This window comes from Panicum virgatum, chromosome 1K (genome assembly GCF_016808335.1).
Source record: "Panicum virgatum strain AP13 chromosome 1K, P.virgatum_v5, whole genome shotgun sequence".
NCBI lineage: Eukaryota > Viridiplantae > Streptophyta > Magnoliopsida > Poales > Poaceae > Panicum > Panicum virgatum.
The window spans coordinates 15,408,476-15,419,155 of NC_053136.1; positions in this window are offsets into that span (position 1 = coordinate 15,408,476).

Genomic DNA, 10,680 nt, shown 5'->3' on the forward strand with positions numbered 1-10,680 from the left:
TTTTCACCGATTCTTGCACTCACGCGATCCTTGCAACACGTAGAACATCCTTAGCACCTTGTCTTTCTCCATTTGTGCTGTTTGTTGTGTTGTTTCTTATTGGTTGCTTGTTTTTGTTTGTGTAAATGTGTAGACAACACGTCGTTCGAGGGAAATCAAGAACAAATATACGAGGAAGAGAATCAGTAGCTTGGCAAGGAAGGCAAGTAGATTTCTCCCCTGCATATTCTATTTTGTCCCAATAATAGCTTGATAATTCACTTTACTTTATTTTTGTTTTGCATAAACTTGATGGGAACCTAATTAAGGATTTTACCTAGTCTTTACTCCTGAAACCTTGAACACCTGGGTTTAATAAATCTTGTTGGGTAGGCATGCTTAGATGATTTATCTTGGGATGGTAATGTAATGAACTTTTTGAGAATGATAAACATGTTTTATTTATGTTGTTGTACCTGGATAAATACAAGATCACTTGATTTAATTGGAACATGGAGAATCACCCAAGAAAATAGTACAACCACAAGAACCACATGGCTCTAGTCTTGGATAATTAATTTGAGACTCTAGTTTGAAACGGTCATATCGAAAGGGCAAGAGGGACGGTGGTAGATGGGGTATAACCGGTCCTCTTGGGAAGTGGGCTTTGCTAAGACACTATGCCCATTAGGGAGGTTTATGCTCTACTACTGCTTCGGAAACCTTAGCGGACTACTTCTTACTAGGGAATCATTATAAAGGTCTCGTAGCGTCCCTATGCAATCACACCTCGGAAGTGTGGTATTGTGCCTGATCAGCACTGCATGGTTGGATTCAAAGTTCTTCTGAACTTTTACGCGACTTATGGTGAAAGTGTATAACCTCTGCAGAGTGAAAACTGATATATCAGCCGTGCTCACAGTTAAGAGCGGCCTGGACTGTCACAAGATAATTGAACTTGAAGAATAATTTAATCTGTGTTTCTATGGTTTTGATATGAGAATATATCCTTTGTGCTTAAGTGGGATGCTATAAACTTATACCTAGTAAATTGGTGCTTGCTATTAAAATATGACCAACTTAATAAAATGATAATCGCTATAACTCTAGCCTCTCTTGTTGGCCATGCATTCTTCCCCCACTTGCCGAGTACCAACATAAGAGTACTCACCCTTGTCTAAATGCTGTTCAGAAGAGAATGTTCAAGTGGAGAACTACAATGACTTCGAGGAGTTCTAGGCGTGCGTTCACCAGTCAACTGCCTGTGGAGGAAGCCGCTACTGCAGTACTCGTTTAGTTTATCGGTGAATCGATTAAAGACCTGCATGTCTGTTTATCAGTGTGTAATAAAGTTATGTTCTAGGCCTGCCAGTAATAAAGAATTTATGCAGCCGCAACCTCAGCCTCAACCACAGCAATATGAGGCTGGATGTTCGTCATGGCAGAGTGCCAGCTCCACCGAGTGGGCGCGGCCGGCCCCAGGGCGCCAGTTCATCAGCTCCAGTTCCAGTGTACCCCTGATCTCCGCTAGATGTTGAGCTTCGTCCAGAGGTTTCGCCATTCTGACTCGGCAAATGGGTGAGCTGAACATGCGCACCAACAACATCGATGAGTCGCTGGGCTAGCACATCGAGTCAACTCAGAACTGGTAGTGACACACAGGCGAGAGGATCTACAACTTGGAGCAGCAACAGCTGCAGACCCAGGAGGAGTGGAGGGCTTACCACCGTTGGGTTGGGTTCAACCCCAACCAACAGCAGTGAGCCTGAAGTTACCTTAGGGGGAGGACCCCCACGAGAGGTAACTTATCAAACTCTATCCTTTACCGCTTTCAAAATCTTGCATGAAACCAAACAAAAATTTGCAAAATTATGAAAATCCACAAAAATTTGCATAACTAAAATTAAATAAAAATTAGCAAAACTTAGAAAACCCCCCAAAAAAATATTTACTTCCTTTCTAGTATGTGTAGTAATCATGTGTAGTTTTTCCTTATTGAGATGATGAATAGTTGCTCTATTAGTTCCTTTCTTATGCCTAGTTACAACCTTATGCTCTGCCTAAATTTTGAGTTTGGTGGCTAATTGTTCAAACCTTAAGGTTGAATCTTGTGGGTAGCAAAAAGCAGAATCCGAATCTAGGTTGTTGTGGGTTATGATATGGCAGAAAAGAGTTGCTATGATCTTCTCCTACGTGATGCTTGATATCCAAAGTATTTCTTTTCAAAAATACAAAAATAAAATAAAGTTCCTTGGCAATATGAAATTTCCATCCAGAGCCATATGAGTTACAAGTTTGAAAAGCCTTGCCACATATGCAACTTGTTTTCTTGTTGAGTTTTGTCAAATTGTTGTGACCCTTTTGAGAGAATCATTTCATACGCCCATGATCAAGATCACGTACACGTCCACTCACATGCTATATTTCTACACTGGAAGATAGCAAGTACATCCCCCATCCATCTATCCATCCACAAATAAAACTTCATGACATACCATGACTATCTCTCTCCAAGTTACACCAAAATGTATGGGCTATACAAAACAAAATGAAAGATGCATGCCCAAAGAAGGTATGCCACATGCTCACAAGGCATGTCAAAAAAAAAGAGAGAGAAAAAAGATGCATACCCAAAGAAGGTATGCCACATGCCCCCAAGGCATGTCAAAAAAAAGAAAGGAAAAATATAGCCATACCAAAAAAATAATAATAATACAAGGGAGAGAGAAATCATATAAAAGGAGTTCATCCACCACCCACCTAAAATATCCACACGCTTGCACATCTTGATCAAGGTTTATGACTTGTTTCTCCTTTGGATCCGGTCTTTGACTCAGCAAAATATGAGAAGCAGGTTTGACTTCATATGCTCCATACCTACAGCTCCACCAAAAAGAAACCATTAGGAGTAGGATGGAAAAGAAAGGTGCATAAAAAGACCTTGGTGAGGAATGAAACACATTTGAGTGATCCGAGAGATCACCCGAGGAACTTACAAATTTTTTTTCAAAAACTTTACAAAACCTCCGGATTGATGGTTGAACAAAGGAGTGGGTAAATGGTACTCTACAAGCCGTTTTGACCCTCAACCGCCAAAGATGAGGATGATGCTATAAGCCCCACAGGAGTAAGATAAAAAGGTGCGAATAAGGCCAACTTATTCAGAATAAAGGTAAGAACACTCGGTTGTGCCTTGTGCATAAGTCGGGAATGCGACATTGTAGTAACTTATGATCAACAACCTAAGTCTAAAACTTTGCTCAGGACGAGCAAAGGGTTAGCTTGGGGGAGTTGTTTACGGTCCTTAAGTGCCAAATCCGACCGTCAACTATACACATTATAAAGGAAAACTATACACCTTACTCACATATTTGTATCACTAACTTTGCTCCACAGTTGTTTTCGAGTTTTGTACATTTCAGATGAGCAAGAGCAGAATAAGTCGAAAACACGTAGCAGACGCCACATAACTACGCAGAAGATCGCATTCGGCGTCACCCACTTACAAGGAGGGCCCATCTGGCAGAGCAAACGGGCGCGCCACGCATAAGGCATACAAAGAAAGATATCAAGGCCCACATGTCAGCCTGTCAGATAAGGATAAGGACGAGGGCCTGCCAGGTGGGGTCGGCCGAACCCCAGGTTCGGTCGAATCTGGCTTGGCTCCCGTCCAGGTGCATTTCGAGGATGAGTCGCCCCCAAGTCTCCTGTTCACCTTCCATATGTGCATTTGGCAGGAACCGACCTCCACTAGTATAAATAGGCCCCCCTCTCACCCTCTTAACATACACACACACCCACCTCTCATTCCACTCTCTCCAAGGAGTCTCTCTCTCTCTCTTGCTCTCTTAGCTAGGTGGTGGAGCTAGGCTAGTTTCCCTTAGCGAAGCAAGTCGTCCTCGGGGTCGTTGAGCAATCCTCGGCTTCCGGTATGGTTTTGTATCCGACTTGTCAAACTTCTATTCATAATATAGAAATATGCCACGGTTGCTTTGCTATCTTGATAGTTTATCAATCCATGCTTAGTTCGTTCGTGAGTTATGCTAAGGTCTTGGTAGGCCAGGTGATCCGGGTACGGATAGGGCTTCGTTGTGCTTTCGGGCTTGCTCTAGCGTTTTACTTGTCCATCTGAAGGGTGGGAGAGCCGGAGACGGTAGAGTAGTGACCTCATGCACGAGCGTGGTGCTCGGGTATGCGGGATCCTTCGAATCTGACCATGCTCCACGGTATGACTGGGGTAGACGACAGGTGGTGACAGCCCTGTCCGTCCGGCATAACAGTTGTGTTGTGTTTAGCGTACTCCCCGATGTTCAAGTTCGGTGTAGGAGTTTATGCAAAGAGGTAGCGGGACTGGATGTACTCCGATGCGGGACCTTCTCCCTGCTATCCTATTTTCCTAGCACTTGTACTCCTAACCATCTCCTAACATGACCCCAGCTTTAGATAGAATCACCAGGACATCTAACCTAGCCTAAGCTCCAGCTGACTTAACGTAGGATAGTGTAGTCTTTTGTTTTATCATTTCTCTCTTTTATTCCTTCCTCCTGGAGTGTGGTTGTGTGTTGTGTCGCATTATCCTTGCTTATTTCTTTACCTGGACTTACCCCTGTTAGAATTTTTCCTATTGCTTGAGACACAATGTCATGGTTAATGTTAAATACAATACCTTTGCCATTGCCATCCTTTGATAATAAATAAATAACGATACCCTTACTCTTCGGGTGAAATGATACAACGGTATATCCGTGCGCTTGCGGATCCATCTGTAATCGTATAGATTATATCACGAGAGTGGCACCCCTTAGGTGCAGTTGCTAGGATGGGTTTGCCGCCCTCATTTTTAGTGATTGTACTAAGGACCGCCAACAGGCGTTTCTGAGGCTGTTGCCGAGGTCTTCGCAAACCCAGTAGTGACTTAAGAAATGCCAACACTGCTGCAGAACACATTTAGTTTATCGGTGAATCGATTAAAGACTTGTGTGTCTGTTTATCGGAGTGTAATAAAGTTATGTATTCTTTCTTGCTTACGTTTTGAATACTGTCTTTTGATATATTCACTTATAATGTCTATTATATGTGTATAAACTTGATCATGGCGCACATATGAGATGCATTCGGTTTTGTTCTGAAAACCGAGCGTGACACATATCTTCGCGACGCGCCTCCGCCCCCGGTCGTCCCGCAGCCTCATTTCCCGCGCGCGAGGAATCCATTCCCGCGATTTTTTTTGTCGCACGCCACTTCGTGGGAGCCAAAAAGCTATGGGTTGATATGTTTTGGGGGAATTTGTTTCTAGAAAGAGTCCCCAATACATAGCTTTGGAGAAGAAATTTTTGGCAAACTCTTAGAATTGCTCTAAACTTAAGATTGATTTTGCATGTGCTGATGTCATCTTTTCTGTCCTTATCTGGCTCTGTTAACACAGTTTGCACTCCACCTCAGAGAAAAGTGAACTGTGTAGCAATTTTTTGCCAAAAAGAGAAAAAATTGATTCCCATGTTGCAAGAAAAGGATAGGTCGTACTGTCGGTTAAATTTACGGCTGGCATATGTTAGTCGGGTCCATATGTTTATGTGTAGAAATTTATCAATATTTTGGGGATTCAAGCGGATGCATATTATATTACATTAGGTGCAGCCAATCGATCATTAGAGAGAAACCACAAAAGGTAAAGCAATGCCAAAAGCAAGGAGTATTATATTATCCAAACAAGTTGATCTTTTCGGTCCTTGCGCATTCAAATCAGGCAGCCAGCTCTTAGGCCTCCTCCAATAGGGTGAACGATATCGTGAGTCACATGCAACTAAAAGACAATAAAAAAAGAAAAAAACTTTTCTTAGACCTTCTAAATTTCTATAGCTCCGGCAAACACGCTCTTTAATTGCTTTGACAAACGTGCCATAAGCTAGCGGCAAAGTGACCGCTAGCACAACAAGATTCTCAGAATTTCTCTCCATGCCACCTCAGTCAAGGCTGGCGATATCGTCGCCTGTTAGAGGAGGCCGTAAGGCTATTCACACTCATCCTCCTCTATTTTCTTTTTCTAAAAAAATATTCTTAGTCTGGTCATCGAAATACTCCCTTCTATACTCAATTTCTCTACACTCATACATCATCTATATCTCTTTTCTATACCAACTGTCTGGTGCGGGGTCTACATATCAGAATTATTTTATTATTTTTCTCTTCCTTCCTATCCAATCCCCTCCGCCCCTCTCTCCGACACCACGAGGGTGGGCAAGCTGCCGGGCCTCCTTCGAGCTCCACCGCGGCTGATCTCCGCGGAGGCCATGGCGGCCGGCCCCGGCTCCTCCTCCCCCCCCTCCCTCCCTCTCCGCGCCGGGGCCCCTACTCGAGCATGCCATGGCGGTGAGGCGGAGGAGGCCACGGCGAGGCGAGGCAGGGGCCTGGCGGCGGCGGCCGGAGCCATGCGGGGCCGGGGCGGGTGCCCACGCCGGGGAGGGGCGTGGCGGCGGCGGGTGGGAGGGCGTGCGTGGCGAGCCAGCGGTGGGCGCGCGCAGGGGCCGGCCTGTGGCGAGCCGGCAGCGCAGGGGCCGCCCGCAACTCCTCCTCTCCCCTCCGCTCGTGCGCGTGTCGGCCGAGGCGGGCAGAGCGGGGCCGCCTCCCTCCTCCCTGGCGGGCCTCCATGGCGGCGGCGTGGCACGGCTCCCCTCCTCGCCGCCGGCGAGTCCCCGGCCGCCGTGTCCGCGTCGCCGGCGCCACCGCCGGCCTGCCCGGCCTCCTTCTCCGTGCACCGGGAGCGCACGGCGGGCGAGCACGTCCTCCTCCCTCGCGCTCCGGTGCAGCCGCGGCCCCCTGTCTCCTCGCCGTGGGGCGGAACGGCGGCGACACATGTGCGGGAAGGGGGAGGAGGAGCAGGTGCACCCACGGCGCGCATGCGAGGTACCGGCGGCAGCGTGCGGGAGGGCCTTCTCCTCTCTCCTCCCTGCTTGCCACCATTGCTCGTCGCCGTGAGCTCGCCAACGCTCGGCCACACGTGGCTCCCCTCGGCGGGGCCATGCGCTGATCCATGGCGGCGGCGGCGGCGGATCCAGGCCCTCCCTCCCTCCGCCCTCCTCGAGCGCGGTGGCGGGGAGCATCCGCGGCCTCCCCACCTGGCGGTGGAGGCCATGGCGGCGGATCCAGACGCCCTCGCGGCCGTCCGCCTCCTCCCTCCCTCTCCGTCCCGCTTCGCTTCCTCTCCGTCCCCTCTCTCCTCTCTTCCTCTGCTCCTCGGCGTGCGCGGGGGCACGGTGGGCGGGCGGCACTTGGCGCGGCCGGCGCATGCGCGAGGGGTGAGGTCCGGCGCGCGGTCGACCTCTCTGGCCGGCGCGGCAGGCGGGCGGGCTGCGGGCCTCGCGCCACGTGGGCTCCTAGAGGAGGAACGGCATTGCCTTCACAGTTGGAGGATCCGGGCCCTTCCCCTATCGTATAGGAGGCTGTGGAGGATGCCGCTGCAGTGATTTCTTCCGTCAAACGCTCCTCTAGGAGGCTGTGGAGGATAGCAGTGTGGATAGCCTAAGGTTCTTGCACGGTGGCTGAGGAGAGACCACAGCAGTAGCTGGTCCTCGTGGAGCGTGAATCCACACGCCTGCAATCCAAGCAACAGAACTGGGTGTGATCAATAAGTTTGGAGGTGCAGAGATCGATAAAGGCCAATAATCCAGCTTCACCTAACGGCCTAACCTTTCCTTACTTGACGGTTGGGTAATTTTTCTCCTGGACATCTTTCAATCTTGATTTTAGCCGGAAGGCATCGCTCAAATTCATATTTGCTGATGGACATTTTTCAACCGTGACTATTTGCTAATGTACACCGGAAATAATAAAATATCAATTTTTAGAAGAGGGAGAGAGAAATGGATAGAAATGCCCATCAAGAGGGTGGCCGTCCTCCCGGGCCTCTCCGATGACGCGGAGCTCGCGCGCGCAGAGGCTGAGTTCGAGTTTGCGTTCCCGCCCGACCTTCGCGCCGTCCTCGCCCTCGGCGTGCCCTCAGGCCTCGGGTTCCCGGACTGACGGTTCCGCACGGGCCTCCGCGCTGCGTTCGACCTCCCCGCCGCCGCTGCGACTCCTCGTCATCGAGTTCCACGGGAGGCTGGGCCTCGCCGTCTGCGCCGGCGAGGACTGAGGTCTGGGTCCTCGGGGACGGGAAGGACCCGCGGGGTGGTGGAGCCGCCTACATCGAGACCACAGACCGTGGCTGGAACAAGCGTTGCGGTGGCGGTGGCCAGGCCCTAACGACGGCAGCTGCCCCCCGGTGAAGCTCTGGTGCGGGCGACGGCGAGCCACGGCGAAACGGGCGGGCGAGCAGGCCTGCACGAGGCTCGGACGTCCCGGCGACACGAAGGCCGGGGCAAGGGCGAGCAGACGGGGCGAGCCGTGCGCGGCACGGGCGAGCAGTGGCGAGGCACGGCGGCGCAGGCGGGCGGGCAGACGAAGGCGAGCCGTGGCGGCACGGGCAGGCGAGCAAGCCAGCACGGAGGCCGTTGCCCGTCGGCGTGGAGGGCGCCATCACCCGCGCCGACGCCATCATCACCGCCTACCGCGACCCCGGCATCCCCGGTTGAAAACTCCATAGCTAGAGGCTGAGATTGAGGTCGAGCTCCCTGCCGCCGTCGTCGTTGTCGCTGGTGCTGCACGGCCTCCTCGGCGCCGCCGACCACGAGCACCTTGATCACCGCCGGCTCGCCCCCGGCCACGACGAGGCTGAGCAGCATGGCGGCCGCGTTCTCACTGGACCTCGCCGTCTCGGCGCCGCCCCGGCCAGCTGCACGAGCGTGCTCGAGCCGGGAGGAGGGAGGGGAATCCAGTGGCCGCCGTTCGCGAATCCGGCGCAGGAGGGGCGCGCCGGCCAGGCGGAGGCCGGCAAGGGAGGAGGATGGGCGCCGCGGCCTCTGCTCCGCCATGGCCCCACGCGGCCATGGCCAGAGCTCAAGGCCGCCGCCATGGCCAGAGCTCAAAGCCGCCGTGCCGCGCGGGACGAGGAGGGAGGAGGAGGGGCGCCACCTGCCGAAGCGGCCACGCTCGAGCCATCTCTGCTGCGGCCGGCGAGGGAGGCCGGGGAGGAGGGCCGCGGCCGGCGAGGGAGGCCGGGGAGGAGGGCCGCCGCCGCCATGTCTCGTAGCTCGGCGCCTCCATCCGCGCGGAGGCCGTCGGGGTCCGATTTAGGGGCTTCGGCGGCCGGCACTTGGGGTGTCGAGGAGGGTGGCGGGGGCGGCGACTGGGGTGCCCAGGGAGGCAGCGGCGGCGCCTCCTGGGGGTCGCGCCATCGGGGGATGGGTTTGGCGAGGCGGACGGGTGGGAAGGGCTGGGAGGATTATTTTTTAAGGGAATATGTACTGTGTTGAACAGATAGAGTTAGGAGGCAGGGGTACTTTGGGCATTTTGGAATTTTTCTCCCTCTTTTTTTTCTAAAAATAAATATTATATTATCTAAAGTGTCCAGGAGCAAATATGCAAACTTAAAGAGCGTCTAGCTGCAAATAGAAAATTGAGTAGTGTCCTGTAACAAAAATCACCATTGTAAGATGTCTAAGAGCAAAATTACCCATGACGGTTCATCAGAGGATGCGGCTGTAGGCTCGTCGACGAGGGGACGCCCGGGGACGAAGTCGAGGCCACGGTGCCCGTTGTGGTCGTCGTACCTGCTCATCGCTGGCGATGGTAATGCCAGCGGCACGGCGACGATGAAGCCGAGGGCAGGGTGCCCGTTGCGGTCGTCGTACCTACTCATCGCCGGCGATGGTGCTGCCACCGACACGGGGACGAAGCCAAGGGCAGGATGGCCGTTGTGGTCGTCGTCGCACCTACTCATCGCCGCCGGCGATGGTGCTGCCCCTGCCCTCGACGCCAGTCTCGCCGAGTGCTGCGGCCGCCTGGCACAAAGTGCGTTGCCCATCTCTCTGCGTCTGCCTAGCTATCGGGGGTTGGGGGATTGCAACTGATGCATTAAGGGCAAGGTATCTATCATCTATGGCTGTGTTTAGTTCCGTTGCAAAAAAATTTTGTAAAAAAATCTTATTAATTTGAAGTACTAAATGAAGTTTATTTACAAAATTTTTTACACAGATGTGTTGTAAATCGCGAGACGAATCTAATTATGTTAATTAATTCATAATTAATCAATAATTAGCGGATAATTATTGTAGCATCACTGTTGCAAATCATGGATTAAATAGGCTCATTAGATTCGCCTCGCGATTTACCGTCCATCCATGCAGAAAAGTTTTGTAAATAGACTTTCCATACATGTATCGAAACATTTGATGTAATTTTTTTTTGTGTGTTTACGGGATTTACGAGGTGGGATCTAAACATAGCCTATGTCGGCCACGCACACCCTGACCCTGTATGATATCCGGGTGGTCCATTGTACGCTCTCGTTTCACACCCTGTATGCTGACGGCTGACCCGGGTCTGCTATGCATCTTCTGAAACTTCCCAGCAGCTTCTGCAGGGACGGGGAGAAGAGGCGTCCACGGTCAGGTCCACGCTAGAGCCAAGCATCAGAACTGTGCGCCTCCACAGTCCCCCCATCCATCAGCTACAGCTAGCGGGGAAGCCACAGCCTCCTCGCCGACCCGACAGATGCAATGGCTGCAAATTTCTTCGGATGGTCCTCCTTCCTTGTCAGCTTCATTACGGATAAACAAAAAACATTAAATAAGGTAGCTTTTCCTAAACTCGTACAAGAACCAT